At 40.7% G+C, this 27,567-nt stretch overlaps 1 long non-coding RNA gene across 5 annotated transcripts; it reads right to left on the bottom strand.

Annotated features, from left to right (window-relative positions):
* Positions 1–27,478, bottom strand: LOC121108209. 5 transcript variants are annotated; one of them, XR_005842512.2, is made up of 6 exons: positions 27,379–27,478; positions 27,196–27,276; positions 13,510–18,105; positions 4,658–5,598; positions 1,859–1,981; positions 1–315 (listed from the first exon to the last, which is right to left on the bottom strand). It is a non-coding gene; the product is annotated as an uncharacterized LOC121108209 (long non-coding RNA). The 5 variants fall into 5 exon arrangements; XR_005842510.2 differs by having other exon boundaries at positions 1,859–5,598; XR_005842511.2 differs by lacking the exon at positions 4,658–5,598.
* Positions 27,479–27,567: the final 89 nt, after the last annotated feature.

Below are 27,567 nucleotides of genomic sequence, written 5' to 3'. Positions count from 1 at the left end.
TTGATCTAAAATTGGCTTTATTTCTTGCATTTCTTAACATAGACCACATGTGTATGCCTGCTGCCCGCCAGCGTGTGGTTGGTGCTTGCACACACAGAGCACAAACACCGAGTGCTCATGAGCGCGCATATGAAGCTCCCGATGAGAGGCTCCCACAGATGCTAAACAAAGCTGCAAGGAGAAGGGAGCTGTGTGTGTGCGTTGCCACCCTAGAAAGGAACGGATCCCAAGAGAAATCTTGAATGAAAATTTTTCATTGCAATTTCTCCCGTCGGTTTTCATTTGCTCCAAGTAGTATTTTCGCCTTGGGTTGGCCTGTTGAAAAACAATGATCATTTTTATTTTCCTTCTGCATTAAATATTTTTTCTTCCTTTCAAAACAAAACAACAATTTAAATTGAAACCCAAAGAAATCTGTCATTTTAAATTGCTGTTTTGACATAAAAGCATTTCATTTATTTTTCTAGCCAAGAATCGACATTTCAATTTGAACCACGACAAAATTTTTCATTTTCTTTCAAAGTATCAATTACAAATGAAAATATTTTCATTTCTTCTCCTCAGAAAGTCAGAATTTTTCATGCTTCCAAAATTGCAGGTATGTGGGTTCGTGATGTTTGTGCTTGCATAACTGTGGCATTGCGACCGCATTGTGAAGGGACGCGTGCTGAGTATTTGCAGGTGTTACATACATTTTGCAGAATACACTCTTATCTGTAGAGTTCGGACATCCACATTTGAACAGTGGCGGCAAGATACGCGCACACATGTGGAGTTTGTGCCAGTAATACCATCATGCATTTGTTTTTAGCTTTTGCTTTTGAATGTATTTTTAATGTGTATGAGCTGGCTGCAGTGTTGTCAGCAGTGTTTGAAATAACAGAACGAGACTGAGTAAGTCATAAGATTGGGGAAAATAATAGATTTTGTTCGGGGTTTTTTTTTTTTTTTGTCCTCTTCCTCTCTTCTTTTTTCCTTAGACCATCAGATTCGTGTTTTCACTCTGATCTTTACAACTTTGATGACAGAAGAGCAACATTTTCATTGTTAATGTATATTTCTTATTCTGCAGTGATCATTTGATTGGAAGAGCTGAGGTTTAAGCAAAGACATGAATTAAACAGCAGAACTGGCATTCAATTCTGGAAGCTGGTAAAAAGTGTTTCTGTTTGCAGAGTAGATGTCCGGGTAAGTGCTTGTAATACTGCGTACTCCTGACCTGTGTTTGCATGCAGCTGTGGTAGGATAACTAACTGCTTATGAGCTTTTACCAAGTTGCTTTGCTGAATGTAGCTTTTAGCCAGATGAAAGTTTACTTCCTAGTCTAAATCAACCATTTAAGCACTTCTTAGTAAGCAGAGAGAAACTTTCAAAGCATGCAACCCATTGTGTCCCAAGATTAATCTCCTGTGACAGCAGAGGCCTTCCAGACCAGACACCTATTCAGAATGGCCATCTAATATTCAGGTACGCTGACTGCATGTGCTCAGGATATGTTGTCTGCTTACAATTTATATATATGTAGAGGGGCCCACAGTGCAGTTCTGTTTGTACATGCAACACAAATGCAGATACTTGAAAATTCTGTGTCATATATTTTCAACATTCTTTTTTATTTTTAATGTAATTCTTTTCTTTAAAATAATGTTAGTATTTCAACTATTGAGCCGGTATAAAATGAGAAGTTGAGATGTCAGAATTTTCTGATGGATAACTATTCTGAGTTTTGCTTATTTTTACATTTTCAGGTAGGTTGAGTACATGTATGAATACACTGTATTTAATAGGAGTACATGCGGTCAAAGCTTGCTGTGACCTGCATAAAAGGTATGCGATTAAAAAGACTCTAGTTGTATACCTGGCCACATTCTCATGTGGAAATAGTCATGTTAGCATTGGAGAGTCAGATCCCAAGGAGCAAAGACCGGTGAAGCTCTGCTGACTCCGTTGACTCCTGACTCCTGCCAGGATGGCCTGTGGCCTGGAAAACATGCTTACCATGAGAGATTAGAAGGGATCTATTTATTTCACTTGTAAAAGAGCTTAAGAAACGATTCAATCATGTTCTATAATTACTTTTGCAAGGAGAAGATATGTGATATTACAGGGATCTTCGGTCCAGCAGACAACTGTATAGAACAAGATCTGACAGCTAAACAATTCATAGCTAATGTAACATACAGTTTTAAATCTTCCTAAAATTTTTAATTCTTGATCTCTGGGACATGTAGGCAGTAGATAAGATAAATCTTGCATCACTCCGTCCCTTTAAAATGCGACTATATTGTTCCCTAGAGTGCTGTGGATTGGCTTGGAACAGTTGGGTCAGGATCCGAATGACAGGGAAGATCCACCACACGTGCCAGGACAGTGAGAGCTCAAAGAATCAGGCCATGATTATCAGAGCTGAGTGAAAGTCAAGAGAGGAAGAGCCTCAAGGATCGTTCAAAGATTATCAGATCAAGATCATCACATTGTACCAAACGGGCTCTCAGTCCCCTGTGTGGGTACACACACCACGCATGTATGGATTTTATTTTATCCCGGGCTGCCACATGCATTTGCCAGCCTGGGAGATGCCTCTCAGAGCACTCCTGATCACCCCGTGAGCCTGAGCTGGTGCGGAGGAGGGAAGCGGGGATTTATGCAGCGTATATGGGAAACCCCCACAGGGCCCCTTTGCAGAACTCTGGCTTCCAGGCCGGCTGCCAAGCATTAACTACAATACTTGCGCTTGTTTTTGACAACAGCACGCAGGTTGTATTTCACCCATTGCTATTTTGGTTTTGGAGTTATGGCAGAAATGTCTCTGGGTGCTGGCCTGGTATAAGCGGAGTGGGAGATTTACTCTTATTGTGTAATGTCACCTTTCAGTCGGTGCTTGCAGTGAAAATTATGGAGTGTCACTTGTTCTTTTTATTAAATTTCAAGGCTGTGCACCTCTCGTGTGGGAAGTGTAACTCTGTCCCGCTTCTGCTTCGAGTGGTAGCCTCAGCTGTTGGGCACCTTTTAAAACATGAATTCATCTTTTTTTTTTTTCTTTTTCCTTTCTCTGCTTTTTATCAAAATGTTGAGACCAGCAGCAGCCGTTGCCATGCTCCGAACTGCTGCCTGTGATGATGGATGAGTTTGGCCCCAAAAGCACGGAGAGATACTGGACTCAGCACAACACAGATGTTGCAATGCAGCCAAATTAAGCTGTTGTGGGAATGTGCAAGTTGGGCCTTAGTCAGAGTATCTCATGCCTGCCTGCCTCGCTGAAAAGCAAGAGCGAAATATTAGCAGCTGACCTGGTGGGATATACACTTGCCCAAAATATTCTGCTCCTGGCTGCAGATGAACCAGCATCTGATCTGCTGTGTGACTTTCCCCAGCATTTCTGGAGCAAAGGAGTTCTCCTAAAGGAATCCTGATGTCTGCAGCCTTCCTATCACAGATCTCCATAAATCACAGCACAGGAGATAGTCTAGAGATGCTAGCTCATGCTTCTTCCGTAGACCCAGGCTAGTATGCTACAGGAAACAAACCTCATCATTGTACACTGTGGGGAATGGTTTTGGTAGCTTCTGAGATAAAGATAATTACTAATAATTAATTAATAGGTGTAGGATGTAGTAGTGTTTATGACACAAATTGCACATCTATACAACCAGAAAAGTCAAGTGGTTAATGCTGTACTTCAAGCAGAACATGGAAACATTTAGAGACTTTTCCTCCCAACTCACCCCTCCAAAAAAAGATATCTGGGTGAGAGTTCTTGTACATTTTTCATCCTAGTAAAGAGGAAAAATGGGAAAATGGAAAAGAGTGAAATCTGTAGACAGAGAAAACAGCATCAGGAAAAAAAAAAGAAATAGTTCTCAGTAGTGGTAAATGTGAAATGCAGTGAAGGAGGCAAAAATGTAAGGGGCAAAGGTATGAATATTCTTTTGTTTATCAGGCTTTTTATAATCGTGAGATGGTAATCAACGCATTCTTGATTTTAATGTGAGGAGGTAGCCCAGGATTAGGAAGATAAAAGGGACAAATATGTCTTGCAGTATTCCTTAAAAACCATTTTATTTTTCCCCATAACTAATGATGAAGGGGAGGAGGGACCATATTCTGCCATTTCTCCTGCTGGAAAAGCCCGGTCCTGGGTTGTCAGACAGAACCTCCTGCTAGGATAGAACTAAACTGCAGCAGGAGGACAGGATCTCAAAATTGCCTGAAAAGCAATTCTTCCTGGTAACCAGCTATGGAACAGACCGTAGACAAATATCATTTCGGAAGGGTGGAAGTTAAAACTAGATCCGATTGCCAAACACAAAACTCTGCAAGAGACTGCATAAATAGAAAAATACAAATGAGAATGTGCTAGCAGATATATATTCTTTCTTTCTTTCTTTCGTTATACGACCTGCCAGTTGCACGGCTTTGCCACTCAGTGTATGTGAAAACAAAACTGAAGGGGAATTAATTCTTACATACTCCTAAGGTTGTTATGGACAATCATTGTTTTAAAATGCTTCCCAGTGTAAAGAGTGCAGAGGGTGCATGGGTGTGTGGGTTAGATATATTTTCTGTTTGTATAACGAAAAAACGTATCTGCCGTAGGTATCAGAAAGGACAATTTCCACTTTCACTCTGGAGAAAAACAGAGTAGAGCGCAACGTACCTTTTCCTGTTGGATTTTTTTTTTTTCTACTGCACAAATGAATGTGTAGACTAAAGCTGTAAGAAAAACACCAGAAGTATTTCACACAAAAGCCCCAAATGCAAAATTGTTTCTCCTTCTTATGGATTTAGAACACTTTTCAGAGTTTGATTTCAGACCGTTTGTATTTTTTCTCAAATACAATTTTATTTGTGCTGCTGCTTCCTTTAATCACTGTGAGCAAACGCTTCTGAGGACGTCGGCGCTTTCATTTCAATTCTTAGCATTTAATTTTTCTTTGGAAGACTTTTTAAGAGTGTGGCAATTTAGAAAAGCCGGCGTCGGAAGGAAACAATTGAAACTGAAACTGCTGATGTGCCACTCCATGAGTTCTTAAACAGTCCGCTGAGTTGGAGGAGATTTTTCCCTGCCACTTTTTCAGGGCTGTGAACAATTTCACAAGAAATCAATTGTTTTTAAAAGCCATTTTCAAAGTTCAGCTCCTAAGGAAGTTGTTTTAGCACGCCTTTTCAACAGAGATTTTTTTAAGCGCAGGGATCCGTTGTTGTGTTTTCAGTGCATTAAGGACGAAGGTTTAAAGACAAACCTAGAGAGGACATTTTGTTTGAAAATATTCATTTTAAGACTGATTCCCATTTAGACTCTGAAAAGCAGATAGAATGCACCAAAAACGTATGCTGTTTTCTCTGGTTTTCTCCAGGGGCTGCACGGTACCCTGTGCACACGGCCATGCATTGCTGTCTCACAGCAGCTCGTCCCCCTGAGCCCACTCGGGTGTTTTTCTTCTTTCTTCATGTTGTTCTTTCTCACCCTCCACGCTGAGTTTTCCCCTTCGGTTTTCCTTCTCGTGACGTGGGTATAAAAAGCTCAGCGTACGCAAACGTCTATAATAGCACTCCGAGGGCAAATTATGTCCTCGCACCGAGGCAGTTTGGAGTTGCCTGGAATATAGGAAAACAGTGCCCATTTAGGCTCTAACAGTAATTTTTATCACTGCTATTTAGGAAATGGTTCTGGAGTCTCTTCCTGGCAGCCCTCCGCCACATCCATCAGCAAGGCAGCACAACCCTTCCCTCAGTGCTAAACACAAATTCTCACGCCCTGGTAGGGACTCGGGATGAGCCTCCTGCAAATGACTTTTCATTTCCATGCTGAATTCGGCAGTGTCCACTTTAGAGGCAATATACAGCTCTAGGGATACACTGCCGTGTGCAGTACGCACAAGATAGCTCCCCCCTAACCACATAGCACAAGAGACATTAGTTCCGTTAGTGTCTCTGCAGACTGTTAGGGGAGGTCAGAAATCTGGGGAGGGTCAGGTGCATTCTTTATGAAGACGTGGCAGTCCTGTACCTCTGACTCCATAAAGTGAATTCCCTGGGAGGATTTCATATTTGCCACAGTACTGCTCTGGTGATGCAGAATGAGAAAATCAAGACCTTTAGCTCAGACTGAGAGTTGTGGAAAACTGAATATCATTTACAACTTTTATGTCTGAATTTAATTAATAGATGTTTCTTGCGAAATAATATTCTGGAAAATGTACGATCCGGATGGATCAAACGTCTCATTTTCACATCCTCTTTTAAAAATATTGAACCAAAATGTGCATGGCAAAAATAAACTCTACAACAAGTAATTTTCAAGTCACGGCCCAAGGCTTCACTCAGAGAAACTCTGCCCTTTTGGCAGGGTCAGGCCATCTCCTCCAGCTTTACCTCTGAAGTAAAAACTCTGTGAAACCACCGCAGATCCAAGAACCAAATCCTCTTCATCGAAATTGATTTCCTGACAGCAAACAGCTCTGTTCCACGTCTCCAACAAGCAACAGTGCAATCTGACCGTATTTCTGGTACCCAGACCATCACAAAGTGCTGACTTGGCTTTTGAGAGGGGCCTCGGGACCGCAGTAAGCTGTTTCCAGCTGTTCCAGTATGGTTGCTGTGTATTTAGCTGGAGAAGTTTTGTTTTTGCTCAGCTTGGCGGAGCTCCTGTTGGCAGGTCATGGGGGACATGAGGCTGTCCCCTGGGTTCTGTTCAAGGGCTCGGAGATGCAATGCTGAACTCCAGCTCTGCTCTATGGCACCTCTCCCCATTCCCACAGCCCTGACTGCAGTACTGGCTGCTTTCAGCTCCCCCTTCTGCTCACCCAGTACCCAGTGCCACAGTCACCCCAACTTCCCTGTTGCCCAATCACCTCCTTTTTGCCAGGCTCACAGAAAGCTCCTTGCCACTTCGGGTTCAGTTCAGTGGAGACTGTCTCACCACAAACACCTCATTTGTGCCTTTTCTTTCTCCGGGTAATTTGGGATTCAAACAGACTTGTGGTTCAAGGAAAATTCAGGCTCAACTAGTGCTACCGGGCAGCTGGTGGTGCAGATAGGCGGGTGGCAGGCAGTCTTCACCCTCCAGTGTTTTCCTGTCATCGTTAACAGACAGTGAAAGCAGCATTTCTCCTTCATGTGTTTTATTTGCACTGAACCTTTCCAGTAGATAAATAAATAAATAAACAAACAAATAAATAAACCTCAGGTTGTAACAGAAATGGCCAGGTAATTCAGCTTGCCACTGGTAAAAGTCTGCAAGTGGTTCACACTAGTGTCTGGGCCTTCATGGCCTGTTCTGTGTGGTATAGGTGGTATGGAATAGATGAAAAGTAACCGCAGGAACCAAAATGCCACAGGTGATAGCTCCAAGATTGTCAGTGTTGCAAAATTGAAGACTGTCGAGACAGCTGTGATGACAGTAACAACTGCTATTGGGAGAGGTAACGTTAAAAAAAAATGGTGTTGTACTGCAGCTGTAGGATACTCTGGTGCCTTATCACAGGGAAAAACAGTGCTCCGTGGTAAGAAATATAGTAAATCCTCATCTGGTGTCTTTGAGTGCAGGACCTCTGAAACCAATGAGAGATGTGAGACTGGAGTTATTTCTCCATATCCTTAGTGTGGAAGAATCAGAGGTGAAGTACCACCAAGTTTCTTGTTTCTGGACAGTTTGTTTCTAGAATTCCTTCTCATGAAATCCCCAGGCATGGCAGGCAATGATGACTTTAGCATAGCAGCTTCTGAGTCTTCCCCCTCTATTCTTTGCCTCATTTAAATGAATTTGATTAATTCAGCGTGTAATTTTAGACAGCACAAGTGGGTGGCTTAGCTAGGTCATAAGCCATCTATATTAAATATCACAGGTAATGAGAGCAGCCAGTGCCACAGTGAAGATAAAATAGATGGATGTTTTCCCTGTTGATAGGTAAAAAATATTTTTCCTCCGGCTTCTCATTAAATTCTCATATTAGAGACACTTAAAGAAACATGTGAATGGAGGAGCATACAAGGCACAAGTGCTGTTTGTTGGAAAGGAAGCTGTCTAGTTACCAGTGCTCCCATGAGGAACCGCTGTGCACAAGGATGGGCACAAGACAGAGGAAATGTTTAATGGCTGTTGGTAAGGGCACCTTATGTTCTCCTAAACTGTCAGCAGCAGGTGGATGGTACTACTGCAGGCAGTGTCTAGGTCTAAGCCACAGCAGACAGGGAATGTGCTTGTGGGGTCTGCTTCCTATTTCACACCATAAACATCTCCCCACTGCTGTGCTGGTCAGATGGCAGAGTGGTGTAGGGAGTTAGGTGAATCAGACTCCAATGGCATCAGGTAAGCACCAGTACTGGGGTAAGGGACAAAGTGTTGGTACTGTTACAGCTGGTAAAAAAAAGTAGAACCTGAGAGATGAGCGCCGTTCCATAGCAGCTCTGTAGACCATAATGTGAATTTGTTGGCTGAACCCCTGGTCTCCTGTGTTTTGAATGGGAAATATCAATTTTGAATTAGAGCTGTTTTTCACAACTTCTTGCGTTGCCTATCTCCAATTCTGCTGGCTCCAGAAGAAATGAATGCAGTGTTCTCTCTCACTGCTTTGTCTGTGCAGAGAGAAAAATGGATGCTGAGGATGCTTTTTTGAGGAGGAACAGACAAGATGACTTTATTTTTTCAGCACTATTTTCTGGAATTTTCAGGTCAGGTGGGGCAAAATGATGAGCTGAAAGTGGAGGACCTTGATTCTATCCTAGTATTTGATGTCTGTGATCCGACAAATAGTTATCTTCTGTGGGAAGTGTCTGACTGATTCTGGTGTATTGTTTAGGCTACAGTATATGGCAAAAAGAATTTAAACAAACATCTTAACTGAAGTTCACAACAGTAAATAAAGTTATATTCTTATTCTGAATAATAATTAAAAGTTGCTGAAGTAACACATAAGTAAAAAAAAAAAAAAAGTCCTATTTTAAAATGTGTTGCTTTATGATTTCTTTCCTTAAATGGCACACATGAAAGTACACACTGTGGCACTGTATAATTTACCTTCCAGGTGGAAAAGACAGGACTGTTGATAAGAGATCAGTTGGAAATTGCAAGATGAACAAAGGAGGACTACAAAGGTGGCGAAGGGTCTGGAGGGTAAGGCATATGAGGAGTGGCTGAGGTCCCGTGGTGCGCTCAGCGCAGTGCAGAGGAGCTGAGGGGAGGCCTGATGGTGGCTGCAGCTCCTCACAGGGAGAGGAGGGGCAGCGCTGAGCTCTGCTCTGTGTGACAGCGACAGGGCCCGAGGGAACGGCATGGAGCTGTGTCAGGGGAGGGGCAGCTGGGGGTTAGGGACAGGGTCTGCTCCAGAGGGCAGTGGGCATGGAACGGGATGCCCAGGGCTGTGGGCACGGCCCCAAGTGCCAGAGTGTAAGGAGTGTTTGGACACCACTCTGACAAAGGACTTGGATTGTGGGTGGTGCTGTGTGGAGCCAGGAGTTGGACTCAGAGATGGCTGTGGGTCTCTTCCAACTTGGGATATTCTATGATTCTGTGATTCTATGGTGATTCTATGATTTCATGTACAAAGTTACTTCAACTGTTCCTAATTGCTTGCCATGGTTATAGCTTGCAGGTGGAGGAGTTGAAGGAGAGGGCTGTAACCAGAAAAATACCCTGAATAGAAGCAATTAATGAATGTTGACTGCACGGCTGGTCTAAGTTGGTAATTTATTGGATGTCATGGTAGACAGGGAACTGGAGGCAAGGCCTCACTCTGAAATTGGTTGAAAAATTAAGAAAATGGGCAACTCCCTTTTTATCACTAGGATTTCTAGGGATGTGTATGAGTTTGCAGTTGACACTGATTTAGCTATATCAGAACAGTTAATTTGGTAGAGCATCCCCTGACTGTGGAGATATGTTGTACAAGTACCTTTTGTCCTTGTACAAGATAAAAAAAACTACCAGTGATGTATTGCATTGGTGTGACTCTCTACACAACAGGGACCATGACTTGGCTGTGACAGAATCTGCTGTTGAAGGAAAGGAGAGTGACAGGAGGCAGGATACTATACTGAACTTTATTGTTCCTTCTGAAGAAATCATCTAGATTATGTGCATGGGCACAGTTATATGAGGGCACAGAGATGGGGAAACTATAAGGTAACTGAGAAACATCCATGTTGTGGATTACTGAATTGTATTATTACTGTAGATTCTGCTGGTACTTGGCAGCTGGTAAATGATCAAGAGCATTTATGCTGCTGATATAAATCAAAGTAGAAAGGAGCCCCAGGACTCTGCTAGTATATGCCGTGTGTTCCTATGGGAATCCTTCCCAGCGTTGCTTTCATTTGAATCCTCCTTTGTTTATTTTGCAAAACAGAAAAGTTATTCTGAAGGACTTCTGGCTCCTCCAACTCCTGCTTTGGATATTCCAGCTTCCAGCAGAAATCAGACACCCTCTGGCTCCAGACTAGTAACTCCCCACTGTTTTCCCTAACCACTAAGAGGTCTAGCACGTACAATTCTGAACAGAGTATCTAGCACAAAGAAATTTAAAATACTGTGACAGACTGTGAGTATGCTTTTTAAGTCGCAGTTATAACTTTTGTATCCCATTACTCTTCAGGGGCATGGAAACTGCCATTTAAGCTTGAAGAAAAGAGTTAAAAATGATTAAGTATAATAGGTCTTCACATAGAGTGTAAGACATACGAAGCCAACTGGCAAGAAAATGCAACATGAAGTATTTTTTGCAGTGGTAACTACTGTCATTAAAAAACCAAATGAGGTGCTGACCTGTCAACAAGAATAAAAATCTGGGTCAGCTCTCCTACTGACCTCCAAAGTCACATAGGTTCAAGTGAGACCAAAGGCAATATCTTTGCAAGGAACATCTCATTTGGTTGATAACAAAATAAAAGGATTAAAAAGAAAAAATAAACTGTGATCACCTCCTCATTTTCTCAGGTAAACATCTGTCAGTCACTAGCAGAGATATGACACTGACTTACTGATATATCTGCACATCTGACACAACACTATCTATGTTAGCATACGGAGCCTCTTAATACCACTTGCCAGGACTGAAATGTAAAAAGGAGGACAGATAGCTCAGAGGAAAAGACTGTGAACAGCAGCAGTAAATGTTAAGGAGAAACTGTAGCCAAGCACTCTTCCTTTTATCGTCTGTCAGGGTGTTTTTGTTCTGCCTCCTTTCACTCAAGAGAGGTTTCAGAGGAGAGGAAGCGTCCCAGCCGTTTCAGTCTGGTGGTAGTGGCCAGCCATTCTTCTGTGATATTTTTAACGCTCTAGGACGAAGATATCCTGCAGATGACTGAATTCAGAGGTAACCTTTTTTTTTTTTTTTTTTTTTCTCTGGCCAGAACCCAATCAGACTTAAGTTTTCTTATGAGCTTGGTCCTTTCTGACACCTCTTTCAGTGTAAATTCTCTCAAACCACTAGTCAGGCACAGGTACAAATCCATCTACTGACTGCACACAGACCACTCCATGTTGGCAGTTCTAAAGATGATTTCCTTTCTCTTCCAAATTAAAATTTCAGTTGTCGTAACTGTGTTTCTTTATGTACAGCTAATCATCAATTTAAGCTCAGGCTGATAAACGCTGATTTTCTCAGTTCTTGTGGACAGCATTGCTATTCTGCTTGTTACTCCCAGTTTATGTGGTCAAAGTCTTTGACTTAAACCCCATCTAGACCATATAAGCAGTTTGTACATAGTGGCTGGGATATAAGCTTTCATGCGCACAGCTAAATCTCTTGTCCAAGTTCTTTCAGCTTGCATTTTGTGATTGTAGTCTTCTTCTGTGGTTGCAACCTTTTGTTTGCAACATTCTTCTGATTCTTCTGTACCTCCTGCATTAAATACAAGGAGCAGTCTGCAGTAAATTCTCATTTATCATCTCTCATTCACTTTGAAGATATTGGGCCTTTGGTGCACCTATGGTACCATACAGTAGCAATTGCTTGCTAAATTTTCAGACCTAGAGGACATGTTTTCTCCTTTTCTTCCCCTCATTCCTGGAGGAGTTCCCTGTAAACATACACATAAGCTGTTCCACCAGCCTCTTTCAGGCTTCGCTGGCTGGAAAAATTGTGACGGAAGTGTTTTTGCGGTTGCTGGCATGTGCTGGTTTGCAGTGACTGGAGGATTGTGCAAGGCCCGTGTGGGGACAGCCGGCAAGGAAAGCATCCCCAACGGGTGCTTTGTCCCCTCTCAACAAATGTTGCAACATTTCCGGGTTTTGTTCTGGCTGGACTGTCACCAAGTGCTGAGATGCAAATTCCTCTGCAAATAAAATGCCTTTCTTGGCTCTGTTCTCTTTCCAATTGTTTTTCTTTCAATCTTGCCTACAGTGACAATGATTAGGTTGCACCCCATCACACTGACCACTGTTGCCTCTCTGTGTCTGTGTGCTCATTCATCCAACTGTAGTTGCCTATTGTCTTTTGTCCTATAATCACTCTGAGGAGCAGAACTCTGTTTTCTTTTGTCCTTAGACCTATGAGACTTTGGTTTAAGACAAGGCATCTTATGCCCCATGGTAACATAAGCAAGAAACAGTAAGTTGTTTTCCTTCAGTGAGAGGACAAATGGTAAGTTCTTAATCAGGCAAAGTCCCATTTGATATTGTATGGCTGAATGCTGGTTGAGTAGAAACACAGGAAGAATCTAAGGACTTGGTTCAAGACAAAATAAAGAAAATATTTTTCTCAGCAATATTGCACATTGGAAAATATGCTATCTGCACAATGGAACAACAAAGAACTCATTCTTAGTGCTTTGTAAGCACCAGTCAGGCAGAAAGGTGGTATCCTTGTAGGGAGTAATTGGAAAAAAGTTGCATCATTTCAGGCATGGTTTTCACAAGATGGGCTATGCTTCCTCGTACATTTCTTGCACAGCCATGTGGTGAGCCAGTTTATATTGGTCTTCTGTGTTCTCAGGAATAGGAAATGAGAGTTATAGACTGTTTCTACACCAAAAAATAAAATGAACTCATTTGGAGCAGTGAAGAAGAGTGGCATACCTACAGTTGTCCACAATGGCTATGGGAAATACTCACTATCCTGCACTGTCCCTTAGACCATGCCTTGGATTTGTCCATATGAGTTTACTTGGCCTGAGGAAACTATGTCAGGGAGTGTGCCCAGAAATCAACATTACAGGTGATCATTGAGTCTGTGTTATGGTCCTGTTTAATTTATGAGAAGAGATTTAACCATGTATAAATAAATACCAAAGAGAAGGATGCAAAAGAAAACTGTAAGTTCAAAGGCAGGAATGTGTATAAAAAAACCTACATAGACAGGAGCTTAAATTAGTGGGTTAAACAAGTGTTTAGTTTTGAAATTTACGGTGTCCCCAAGCTCTGTCCAAAACAAGAATGTAGCTCTCCTAGGTGCGTCATAAGTCAGTCGTATTGGGTATCCTCTATACTTGACACCTAGCAGTCTGATTACATAAAAGAATGAACAGTTTTTTAAGCGAACCCACTGCACAGTTCTGTGTGTAAATGCTTACCTTTGTTAAGAACCTGTGCAAGAATGAATAGAGGATGTACAGCTTGTCCTGGGGAGCAGTGCAATCTCCAAGAGACACTGGAAGTACCTCATTAGATTTATTTGCACAATGAAGAACAGTTTAGATTAAAAGAACTGTGGCAGTATGAGTCTGAGAAAGCTATTCCATAATTTTGGAGCCCAGGAAATATTAATTAAGAAATGTCAATAATCAGAACTATGCTGACTTGTGTACGCAGATGATCACCTTTACTGCTCACTCTACAAGTGCTTTTATTCCATGTGTCCCTGAAAGGAACAGTGGAGTCCAAATTCAATGGTTGGCGTGGTTAATACTGGTCAGTAAAATCATTCTTAGATGTTGAGCAGTGCCATAGATAAAAAGCAAAGAATTTGCTTTCAGTAACTGTAAGTCAAAAGAAACTTAACAAGTTAGATTTAATACAAGTTTACCAGAAGGTGGAGCTGGATAGTAAATCTAAACAATAGCTTGCAATTAATACATTCCAGAGATGACTGCAGTTCAGAGGAATGGATGTGGTTGATGCACCAGTAGTTTCAGTGCACTTCAATTCAGATACTACAACTATGCTAAAGCTGGCATCTATAACATAGACAGTACTATAATGATCAGAGTAACCACAAAAATGTTCTTGAATAATACAGTGGTAATACAAAGAAGGCTGAAAAATATAGCTTGAAAATAAAGAAAATGAAATGCTAATTTTAGCTCCAATTCTCCAAAGTGTTTAAGCATATGTATGTCTTTGAGCCAGCAAGGGAGTTATTCTGTCATGTGCATACACATGTTACTGTGAGTTAGTCATCTTCAGGAAGCTTTAACCTGCACTAAATGCAAGAGGAATTGAAAACAAAAAAGCAAAACAAAATAAAGCAAAAAACCATCAACTGAAATAACCAAAATCAGAATCAGAAATTTTTCATCTACTAGAAAGGTACGTTTAATGTAGCGTCAGTTTGCTGCAAGCCATTATTTTCCAGATTACAACAGAAGTATATAGAAACATTCTTCTTTCTTCTTCTTCTTCTTTTTTTTTTTTTCATCTGCTACAACCTCTGCATGTACTGGTATCCACTGGGAAAAATTAGACCATTAAAAAATGGTAATAATAGGAAAGCAGTGCTATCCTCTGTTAGGGCTTTAGTACATATGACCTGGCATTAACTACAACCTTATTTTTGGAAATTCTTTGCGTTTCTCTGTTGTGCACAGAACAAACTGAACATGTGCAGGTAGAGAGTACAAAGTCTTAGACTGGGATTGAAGGAGAAAGTAACTTTCAAACAGTAAAGCAGATGTATAAGAATGAATAACTTTCTCAGATTTACTGTGGGCTATCTCTTAAAATTGTATCACTGTATATTCCATACTGCTGTAACCCCATTCCTAGGAGGCTGTCACGTTTCCATAAGATATTTCTTTAGGCAAGTGAGACAGACATTTAACTTCATCTTTTTTTGGTCCCGTTTCATGAAATATAGCCTTGAAAGTGTATTCTTCATGCTGTGGCTGGGCAAACTGCTTTAGCTCGTCCATCCCATAGCAAGACTTACTATGTCTTATAAACTGTCCTTGACTGCAGCTCATTTAGCAGAGTCTGGAGCAGGAGCTGTGATGATGAGAAAGCCCCATCTTCCTTGTGAAGCTGAATAGCATTCCTTGGAAGAAAGCTTCTTCTGCCTGGCTGATCTGCCAATCTTTTGGGTTCATATTTAGCCTGGTAGTGATAAGGTGGTGTATCTGATGCAGAAATCTATGCTATCTTCAAAACATAAAATAATGATGTCTAAAATTAAATGATTACAGGTAACCCAGCAGCCATACTGTTTCTGAGTCCATCCTCTCAGGAAGACATGGGCTAAATAGAGATCAGTGAATGGAAAGCCTTACCTGCAAGTGGTATTTGTAACCACGGTCAATCCACCAAGCATGCAGTAGCTCTTCAGCTGAACCCACGGCTTTGGCAGGGTTTGGTGGCAGAATAGAGACCTCAGCTTTCTCCTGGATCATGTGACTGCTACATTTAAAGGTCAAGACCAAATGCACTGAAGTGATGGGTTTGTAGTCAAGTCTTAGTTGTGAAGGCTTGAGAAGCATTTTCTGGCTTTCTTCATTTAGAAAGATTTCATTAACAACGCATGGTTGTCTAACAGTACCGGTCATCAGAGCAGCATGATGCACCTCCTCCTTAGTGATATTTGCTGTGTTGAGTACTAATATGCCAAAGGAGCCTCCAAAAATAACAGATAAGGGTCAACTACAGATGCAGTCCAAAGTGAGATCTACACTTGCCTTCACCGTTGTCCTGTGATACCTATTCCTTTTCAGTCCATCTACAAGTCATGATGTGGTCAGAAGTTATCTAACACTAAACAGAATTGGCACCTTGCTCCTTGCAGGGAGTTGAAAATGAAAAGCTGTGCTTGGCTTCCTCATGATAATTAATTTTTTGCATGTGTTCTAAGGAGGCCTTCTCGAATAGCAAAGGCTATTTGAAGAGTTTATTCAGCAAAATGTTTTTCCATAGACAGTTCAATAGAATAAATAATAAATACAGAGCTCCACTGCTTTCCACTGTAACTGATACAAACCTAGAATGATTAATACCAGCTCAGTAAAGCTCTCCCAGATATGCATCTTAAAGAAGGCAGAGGGTTTAAGTCTTCAGTTGAAGTACCTGAATTAATTTAAATATGATTGTATCTCACATATTTGGCCTTAATTGTCTCCTCCTGAAAATTCAATACCTGCATTCATGCTCCTGGTCTCCAGAGATTCCAGAGCACCACACTGTCCCCACTGAAAGGAAATGAAAAATCGGCTGATTCTAACCAGACCCCTTCAGCAACTTTACCCATTTAAGTGCTGTATCCTGCAGAGTGATTAATGATTTTTTTCCTTTTACATCTAACAGAAAAGAAAGAAGGAAAGAAAGAATGTGTACTGTTGTTCACCTTCTAGCCAATGGTCTACAAAGGCATAGTTTGCCAGGATACACACGTTCCTATTTTGTTTGCTTGTGTGATATATATATATATATATTTAGTGTATCTAACATTGTCTCTTCCTTGTATGTGGTTGGAGCCTACAGCATCTTATCAGCAAAAGGTTTGGCCTCTTCTTGTGTATGGCTTGCATTTTGCTTTCTTTGGGCCCTTTTTAAAACTGCAACTTGAACCTGTTCACCAGCCTTTTATTAACATGTGTTTTATGGTACAGGTGTAATAATTAATCCAAATGGTTAGCAGATGTGGCTGTCTATCTCTGGGCATGTCAGTTCCTACACACCACTCCTTAATCAAGGAGTGCCCAAGCAATGCCAAAGTAAATGAAAGAAAATAAATTCCACTGAGATATTTATGAGGGCCACCTGGACAGGGAAATGCCTTGGCCTTTGCCTGTCCCCTGCTCCAGGTGGCTACAAAAGGCTGAAGTCCCTCACTAAATACAGGTCAAATCAATCTTGCAGGGAGTTGAAAATGAAAAGCTGTGCTTGGCTTCCAAGTTTAATGATAATGAAATTTTTTACATGTGTTCTAAGGAGGCCTTCTCAGCTCACCTTATTTATTTGAAATTTCCATTATTTTTACTGGTGCCAGCACCTGCTGGACCTCACATACAAGAGCTGTTCCGAAGGTAGTGCCTCCTGTTTTATTGTTGACCCACAGCATCAGAGGTGGATATTGGTGGTATGGCAGTTGAGGCTGAACCTTCCCAACAGTGTTCCATTACGTGTTGTTGCCACGTGACAAGATGGCAGCAGAGAAGCAGTCTGACAGGATGGCATGTGACATGGAAGTGTGTCGGAAGCAAAGGTGTGTAGTTACATTCCTCCATGTGGAAAAAAAACGGCACCCACTGACATTCATCAACACTTCCTAAATACTTATGGAGACCAAACAGTGGATGTGAGCACAGCGAGGTGGTGGGTGGTGTGTTTCAGCAGTGGTGACACTGACAGTGGCTTACCTCCACCGGTGCAGATTTTTATGACTGCAGCGTGCAGGTTCTTGTTCATGGCTGATGAAAATCCATAGCTAGTGTTGATGACAGTGTTGGAAAAGAGTGTTTTGCAGCTGAGAATTTGCTCTATTGAGTAACGTTATTGTTGTCTTTGTACCTGTTGTAGTCTCCATAGAAATAAATAGGAAGCATTACTTTCGGAGCAGCCCACATAATTCAGGTTGCTGATTTCTGCCTCCTTTTCTGGCAAGCCAGATCTAAGGATCTTTTTCATGTTGTCAGCTGGTCTCCAGGTGCTGCTTTGCAAATCACAAAGAGAAACACCAGATTTCTACACACCTGCCATTTCCATCCACATCTCTTTTTTTCAAGTAGTTATAATCTTCATGTAGGTAATTTCTGGCAGATTTTCAACAAATTCAGTTTCTGCCTTAACTTCCCTACAACATCATGGCCACTTACCACCACTCAGGAAGCTTCCAGCATCTGCGTTGTCACATCCAGCTGTTCCTCACAGGAGAACAACCACCCTGAGGATACCAGGGTCTGAAACCAGGTTTTCTCTGGTGTGGGCAGGAGTTCTTCTGAGAAAGGGTTGGAAGAATGAAGCTTCTGAAGAAAGGACATCAAATTCTGTGTAAATCAATTTATATATCTCTGTGTTGGGCACTGCTTAGTGCATAACTATCGCTAGTTGGGTAAAACAATGTGCCAAAAAAGTATTTTATTCTCAATGACATAACAATAAATAAAACTGCTAATGGGAGTGTACCTTATTTTTTTTAAATGCAATCTAATTGCATTTTTCCCCTAGGTTGCTGGCTATCTATTAATCATATTTTGCCTACTATGCTTGTATATTTGCTGCTATTATGGATGAAAAAAAAACCTGAAACAGGCAGATCACTGTATTCAAATAATTATGCTGACTGTTGAAATATTTATCGAAAGTTGTCATGCAAACACTAAGGTAATCAAAATCCTTTTTTTTATTTGAGCCATTAATGATTTTCTCCACTATTTAGTCACTCTAGAGAGAAATTTCAGAACAAAACAAAACCAGCAATATGATTCATAATTAGATCTGTGAGACCTATTAGCTACCAGCTTTCCATTAACCAATCTGAAATTCTGTGCCAAGAAGTGTCACAGTCTGCTTAGAACAGTAGTGGGGCCTACATCAACCAAATGGTAGCAACAGAAAAAAAAAATAATAATCCTGAATGCTGCTGATTTCACGATGTATATTCATGACTTTTTTGTTACCCATGAGCAAGGTCTGAACATTGGAACGAATTGTCATCAGTAACATGGAGGTGCACGCTAGCCCTTTGAATCTAGAGTCTTCTTTTTTCTTCTTAAATGTGCACAGCAGTGTGTTGAATGGATTATGCTTCCATAATTTAACTTGTTTATTTGCAATGTGAGAACAGCATGAAGTAAACACCTGGGAAGTTTCAAGTGTCAAAGTTCAGATGTTCTTCGGTTATGAAGCACAAAAATAGAATCTTTTTAGAACAAACGCATACAAAAACCATTTCAGATAAGCCATGCATTTTGTAACTTGAAAACTGACGTTTTTCTTGTGGCTTCCAAAAATATCCACTCCTGCACCATGACTAATGCCTGTTACAGTTCCACCAAAACAAGGTCAAAGTTATTGGTTTAAGATTAAAGTCCCGCATCAAATTAACTACGATATTTGATATCTGGTAAATATTATCCAGGGCTAGTTGAATAAGAGACATTGTTTTACGCAGCAGATTGGAGTAAATAAAAAAGCGTGAGACAACAAAAGCCTCAACACTCTGTAACGAAGTATTCCCTCCACAGCCCGTCTCAAGGGAAGAAAAGGAAGACTGGCGTTCAGAAAAAAATCCTTTCGATATGAAGGAAGCATGTGTCTGGCAGCTTCAAACACGCACATGAAAAGTAGACTGTTAGAACCAAAGGGTTTATCCATATGTTGAACTCTGAGTCTCCCACTTCTTCCAGAAATGATTAGCTAAGGATATTTTACACATTTCAGTCAAAAAGAAGAGAGGAGGAAATACTACAGGGAGATGTTAGCTATAGCACTGGGAAATGTACATCTTCTTATCTCTCTCTACATGTATCTCTTACAATCTTTCCTCTCCACCTGCCCAAGACCTGGCCTTCTAAGCCAAGTTTCTAGGGGATTACAGTTTCCTGAAGTTTCCTCTTGGTCATATATAATTATTGGCATGAGATTGGCCTTTTTTTTTCTTCTTTATCTTTTTCCCCTCCAGTTTGCAGAACATCCTTAAGAATCCAAAATCTATTTAAAAGCTGTGTCAGTTCTCAGAGAACTCCCTCGCCAGTTCTGTTAAAACTCTTGGCTGCAATGGATATTCTTTCTTTTTTTTATCCTAAGGACAAAACTTGTTTGTTGGAGGTAAGAGACATGGCACAAAAGCAGTGCCTGTAGCTCAGACAATGTTTAGTGATCCCATACCAATGGTAGAACAAACACAAGTTATACCACTTAATCAAAATAGAGGTCATTCATTTACAAAGTCATCAGTATTATCTATCTCCCTTGCCTTTACATGAAAAAAGGAGACCTGCTAAAAATGCACTTGAACACTGTGTGGGATGCTGTCTTCTCATATTTCTACTCATTCCATTATTTTCTAGCCTCTGCTTTTGCAATTTTAGCTCCCCATTTATTCATGGACACGAAATGCACTTCAGAGATACAAGCAGAGGAATGGTTTTATATCTGGTCACCGTACTCCCTGAAAATGCTGTTAGTTAAACACCAGTGCAGATGTTCTGGATTGCTGAAGCTTTATGCTCTGCACAAAAGATGGAAATAATGCAAAAAGCTCTCCTTGGCCAAGTGACCACAGTAAAGAGCCTCAAAGATGAAAGGAAGAATTTTGGATTTCAAGTACAGGGCTGCAAACTCTGGCAGTCATTAAAACATAGAATATGTACGTATCTGTGTAAAAGCTTTCCGACAACACTGCTTATAAAGGGAAAGTTGGATGACTGAAATAATCAGATGCCTGTCTGAAGCTGGCAGGCAAAATGGTCGAGGTTGAAGCAGAGCTTCTGCAGTCAACAATTAGTATCTTCAAAGTGGATTTATGTAAAACTGATCTTGCCCGAGTAGCTTGAGATGTTTGGGAGCTCAAGTTCTAAATGTAGTGCATATAGTGTATGTCCATATAATAGCCTTCAGTTTGGACTTTTAACTTGTGTCACTATGTATTTTCACCCAGAAACTAGTAAATAAAAATTAATGTGGTGTAAGTTAAATGTTTTAAAAATCATTTGATAAGTGGGAAAATAATACTATAAATCTGGAAGCTGTACTAAGTGTGGTTTCTGTGGGGCTCTGCATGGGTCAGTTTTCAGAATTAAACTAATATTATCATCAATGATCAGGATAACAATATGCAGTTACCACTGACAAAGGCAAGACTGGTTATGACAGAAAGAATATGAAGTGGAAAAAAAAAAAAAAGGAAAAAGATAAAACAGTGATGCAAACCAGATTGCCTGGTAAAACAGATGCAAGCAACACATTAGGAAGCAAAGGCATTTGTTTGGAAAAAAGAACGCAAGCCGTACTTACAGAATATATAACTCAATTGTATACTGCATATAGTCAATGGCTTTGGAGGGTTTCGGGGAGCACAATGAACATGCAGTCAAATAGAAATTCCCTGAGGACCTCCAGAATGATTTTGTTGGTTGAACAGACAAAAGAAAAGCAAATACCAGCATGTTATTTGATGATGATGTGGCCATAACTCCTCTATTTTCTGGCGTCTATAGTGCAAGCTGGAGAGTGACTTGTAGGAAAACTCTCACTGAGGAATCAAGAGGTTAATTAAGAGGCTGGAAAGCTTACACCAGAGCAAAAGACTCAAGAAGATTTGAAAAGGTTGAAAAGATGAATGTTCTACTTAGAGCTTTTTCTCTTTTTTTAATCTCTTGAAGATAGGCAACTCAGAATTCAGTGGCTGGAAATGAAAACATGGCAACCTCAGGCCAGAAATAAGGCACATATGTTTTTACCACAGGACAGCTAATTATCAAAAGAATTGATCTAGTGATTATGCAAGGTTCTCTATCATTGGCAATGTGAAAGTTAAGATTGACCATTCCTCTTAAAGATGTACCTTCGTTCCAAACGGAAGTAGTTCAGGGTAGAAATTGTCTGGCATGTGTTATCCTGGAGCTCAGGATAGACAAGCAGGCTGCTCCTCTCTGGCTTTATAAACTGTGAATCAGTGCCTCAATTCTCTTATGGGGAGGTCTATGCTTTTGGGGTTTGTTTTTCCTTTTGAATAGAAATTAGGCATTATTGCCTTTGTAGCATTAGTTATCCCAGACAACCAATAAATCAGACACGTATTTTGCTTGCAATGTTTAGTTCACTTTAGCCACAAAAAGACTAAGGAGGAACTTGGACTGGAACATATGTATCACAAAGGGAGGAAGAGATAGCTTTATGGGCTGTGATGGTATGACCTCATCCAACATTGGTCTTTTTAGATGTCAAAACCCTAATTGTTCAGGATTGTTTTTCTCTATTTGTTATTTTCTTTTAATTGCGGCTAAAGTTATAAACAGAGAGAAAAGTCCCAAGGAAGCCAAAGCAGGACAAGAAGTCATTTTTTTCCCAGAATTATCCCAAGATTTTAACTTGAAGTGATTTTAATCTCGAAACTCCAATCTCCATGTAGCCACATGTTGAATCAATTGAAAAGTGACCAACAGGTAAATATCTCTGGCACGGCACTGCTAATAATGTAGCAGACCTTTAGCAGAAGAGGAAACCCTTTTGACCTCTCTTGTGAAAGCTTTTCTGTGGCCTTAGGTTTGGTTGATTTTTTTGTTAAACTGTCATTACAAATGCAAGAAGCAGACACCTGCAAGAAGCCGATAACTTTATGTACATCAACAAGAGAGAAAGCAGAGGCAAATAGGTTTTATTTGGATTTAACAGAACACCAGGGAGAAGTACACAGAGAGATTGACTGACAAGGGCTTCAGTAGAAACCTGTGAGCTCGTAATGTGAGAAAGTGCTTGTAAATGTACAAAAAACCCTGTGGCCCTTTCCGAAACTAGGACGCTTTGCCTGAAATATTCTACTTCTTTCCCCATTGTTTCCTATCCTCCTGTGTTGAGGTCTAACCACAGAACAAGGCACCACTGACCCGCACTGCCGTTCTCTATATCCATCTGGAATATGTCAAATGTTGGCAGACTGCCCCTTTGCAACACCCTGACAGGTGAAGAAGGTAACCAGTATGTATTCTTAAGAGAAGTAAATTCTTCTGTGTGCTGTGATCCTATCAGATTTTGCATCCCAAATAGAGACAAACTAGGCTCATCACATACATAGGAAACTTCCAAGAAACTGTGAGGCATTAAACCATTAGTGTCATAATCTGAGAAGATAATGAGCTCCTCTTAAGGGAAGAACCAATGCAGTAGGGTTACTGAACACACATCTCAATTTACACACAAACCAAATTTTCTGTCTACACTTGGCAAATTATATTCATGAATGATGCCAGTTTTTTTTCACAAAAGGCAATTAAAGAAATTTTGAAGAATTTTCTTCCCTTTAATTGAAAATGTCTAGTCCTAAAAGAGTGAGACCACCACAGATTTTACAGAGCTATTAGTTAAAATTGAAACATTGAGCCCAATTCTCAGTCAAATATTACTTCTGATAATTCCATCTCCTCATTTTCCTCCTGGACAGGATATTTTTCAGTCTGCCCTACACTGTTTTAAACGGGGACAGTGTTCCATAAAATACTTCCTAGAGCTTCTAGCAATAGGAAAGTATGTCCTTCAAATGATGCAGGTAGCAACTATTGTAACGTGTTTTGTCATTTAATTTGTGCATGTAATAAAATTTGGGAGGTTGTTGTTGTATGTTCATTGTAGTGCATATCTCCTGCAACTCTTCTGCTTTCCTTGAAGTTATTTATTTTACACATTCGTGCAAATTATTTCAGTGTTTTTAAAGGCTAAGATTTCATCACCATTTTTTAAATACTGTCTTTTCTGCAAAAGTAGACATGAATTACCAGAGTATTTTGGACAGCAAAATGTTGATGATTTTACCGTAAACAAATTTTTATAACTCTTGGGTTGTTTTCTAGAAAAGTAGAGTTCTACAGGGTAGAGGTGCTTTGCTGTATTGTTGTTGCTTTCAGCAGATTAAGGTAAATACCTGCTGCAACTTACCAAAGTTAATTGGATTGTATCTTTAGGAAGACTTTCTTGCCATAATATGATCATCATAAGAGAGATTCTCAACTTCTGTAAATTAATACAGATCCATCAGCTTTCTTATTTAGAATACTAAGGGACTGTTCCCCCTGTTTATGCAATAAGATGGTGTAAGATGTGTGGCTGCACTGGTTGATTCTTGGAATTTAAAAATGAATAATAAACACCATGCCAATTACCAGTGTACATTATATGGAATAACAAATCTCAGGTCAAAATATAAACAGAGGCCCTAAATTTGGCATTCAGACTTTCTACCCCAGCTCTTGACTCCCATCTGTCCTGCACAACAGAGACAAATGCTAAGGAGAGACACATAAGCCTGTTGTTAAATCAGAGAGGAGAACAGTGAAAGCATAGGATCATCCAAAGAAATAAGGAACCTATAAGCAAATCAAAATCCACAGATACTCTGCATCTATAGGAATTTCTTATGAGAAATACAGAGAACTTAACGCTTTTATACAGTCACACACAATAAAAAATTGTTCATTTTAAAGAGGGTGAAGCAATATTATTGTATTCTATTCTAACCATATTTAAAGAAATTAGAAAACTCCCGAGTCTGTGAGAAAACACTGAGATTCACAGGACCATGGTGGGATTTGTGCCTTAAACTTTTTTCCACTTTTTTCCCCCCAAACAAACCTGCATTGGAAATTGTCATTAGTCTAGCAAAGGCAATGAAGTTACAACAGTTTAAAACAATTGAGGTTCTGCTTCTCAGTGTTTTTGGTTATTTAACACCAGAGCAGATGATGCACTGTACAAGGTTATCACTGCCTATAGTTCTATTTTGATGAAAAAGTAGCTCCAAAGTTTAACGTACAGCTTAATACACAGGTTCATTACATTGAGTTGCACTTATTACCCAAATAACATAATTCTTCACCCAAGCTATTAATTTATATTTGAGATCTATATCTGAAGAGCAACCTGGAGCATTTCTTAAAAAAATTATTTTGTGTTATTTTCCCTTGCTCAGCACTCCATAAAATTATGAATGTGGTAGATAAGGTCAACAGAAAACTCTTATGCTAAAAACTGCAAAGGCATAGGATGAAACTAATAGCAGAAGTTTAGAACAGATTTTAAAAGTATTTTGTTACACAACGGTTATAAACTTCTGGCACTTGTTGCCACAGATGGTTGTAGAGACAGAGATTTCAGGATTTAGAGAATTTTTTATATAGCAGGTCCATCAAATGGACCAAAATATTTACTAAGGGATATACTCTCTTGCGTCCTTAAAGCGGTGGTTGTGGAATCCAAGGGCTTTGTGTTACCCTGAAACTATACATCCTATTGCCACTGCTGGAGACAGACATGGGATAATAGAAACCACTGCTCTGACCATGAATGACATCTATTATATTTGCAAGAATTTTCTCTATTCAGTCTGTAGTCCAAGATTAATTTAATTCCAATTTCTAACAAGGAAAACGGAGACTTCTCCTTGTCTTCTCTTTAGCGTTACTGTGAATGCTTCAGCACTTTGTGTTCCCACTGAAAAGAGAGGGCAGCCTTCCCTTCCCATCCACCTTCTCCTGGGGATGAAGGAAGCATAAAGAGGTCAGAGCCAAGAATCCCGAGCATGTCTGTTGCCTGTGGAAGTTCAGCTTCAGATGCATTTCTAATTCCTTCATCTGTTGAAAGCACAGCTTGTCACTTTCTCCCACTCTGTGCTTGAGTGAAGAAACCCTCCTGTTCTTCATAAAATGCCACTGGGCTTCAGCAAGAGAAAGGCAGAGAGAAAAAGCAGGTAGTATCTTCCATTTCTCCACTGGCAGATGTTGCCTGAGCCATCTCGGGCAGCAAGGACAAGCCACAGCCTTGTGGCAAGGACAAGCCACAGACCCAAGTTCAAGTGTCGTAGTTCAGGGATGAAGGATCATAAATGGTCTCATACTGCACTTTCAAGTTAATTTGTGGAAACATTTCTTCGCTGTTTTTCACTGTTGCCATTCTCCTAATTGCAAGCCAAGGCTAAAAATCTAACAGTTGGGTAATGTAGATGAGATTAAATTCATTCTTATCATTTTTACAGATTTGCACATTATGATTTGGCAGTTAGTGACAATAAATCAGCTTTCCCCGAATTCTGAAAGGTGATTATCTCCTTCCCTCTTTAAGATGTGCAAAATCAATTACAACCCAGCCGTGTGGTTGGGTTTTCCTTTAACGCTCTTTTTCAAGTGTGCCTTTTTGCTGCACGTCCTTTTGCATGAGGGGGTAAAGCTCTTCACAACCACTGTAACGCAGTGACAAAACCCTGTGATTTTTGGGCCAAGATCTTTCGCATCTGTAAGAGAGCTACTGATGCACACCTTCTGTGTGCGGGAGGCCATGGCACAGGGAGGCCGTAGGGCCATTCAGTGCACTGCCTGGAGCCGCTTTGGCAGCACGCACTTTCTCTTTTAACAATATGAATTAGTAGTTGCTATTAGCATAAAATCACCAGTTAAAACACTCTCAGCTCATTTTTTAACAGTGGAGCTAATTGCCCTTAAGTGCCTGAGCTCCAGCAAAACGAAATGGCACCTATGTGCAGAAACCCCCAGTGTTTCCCCCGTACATCCATAACGACCTCTAAAATAAGCCGTTACAATCCTGACATGGTACCAGCCTGACACCTTGGGCTGGGATTTAATTTTGAGTTATGGCAGCGTTAGGAAAACATATGATGTGGCCGTTTGTTTGCAGAAAGAAGGGGGAAAAAATCATAAAACCCTCTTTTTTTATGAGCTGTCGCTTGATTCGTTCCTGGAGCCCCAAGTAGCGAGCGTCTAAATCAATGCACACAGCTGTTCTTGCTTCTCGGAGCCCAGCAGGTGTACTACCCAATGCGCCTGCCATCTCCCCCCACTCACATAACAAATAATAACGTCTTACACACACCAGCCATCCATCACAGTTACGGCCGGCCCCGGTGAGGCCGCCGTTCTCAGGGTAGCATGGAGATTTTTTTCTTTCTTCCCTCCCCCTTCCCCCCCCCTTTTTTTATCCTATGCCTTTTTACTGTAGAAATACCCTGCCCCTGGATTATTAGTCACACTTTCTGGACTCCTTTAATTGAATAACCTTTGGCTCTTGTGGCAAAGGAAAAAAAAGAAAGAAAGAAAGAAAAAAACAAACCCACACACCACAGTGTTTATTTGTGTTAAAAAACAATAGGCATATTGTGACTGGCGAAATCAATTAGTCTTCCTCTGCAGTAAGGACCCACATCTGGTGTGATTTAAGTTAATGTAAGGGAAGGGCCGCAGAGGCCCGAAGACCCTGAGTTCTCATTTCAACAGGTGACAGAGAAGGCATAAAAGGCTAATATATACTACAAGTGTGGAGGCAAGGCTATAAATACTGGAAGGTTTACTTAGGAGGTAAAACAAAGCTAAGCAATAAGGCAAAATAAATACCTTCCTGAGCTGGGCTGTCACCTGGCATGAGCAGAGGCAGCAGGAGGGAGAGCAGCTTGGGAGGCGTGCAGGCTGGCGAGGCTGGAGGGCAACGCGAAGGAAAATGCTCACTTGCAGCTATTTGCAGGCATTCTTTCCACGGGGAAATGAGAGTGGGGAAAAAGATGTGGAGTATTTGCTCACCTCATGAGTGATTTCTCTTGGCGTACTTTTCAGCAAATAGGTTTTGCAGAGTTCTGGTAGGATCCATAAGCCAGTGGACTCATGAAGCCTGCTTTCCTGTGAATTTGTTTCCAGCATACACACAGTCCTTCTCTTGCCCTGCTGATGTAAGGATCCACCTCCCTGCCTCTCCCTGTCTGACAACTCTTT

The sequence above is a fragment of the Gallus gallus genome, chromosome 1 (assembly GCF_016699485.2).
Source record: "Gallus gallus isolate bGalGal1 chromosome 1, bGalGal1.mat.broiler.GRCg7b, whole genome shotgun sequence".
Taxonomy (NCBI): domain Eukaryota; kingdom Metazoa; phylum Chordata; class Aves; order Galliformes; family Phasianidae; genus Gallus; species Gallus gallus.
Note: the sequence above shows the minus strand (reverse complement) of the source record. Positions and strands in the feature narration are given on the sequence as shown.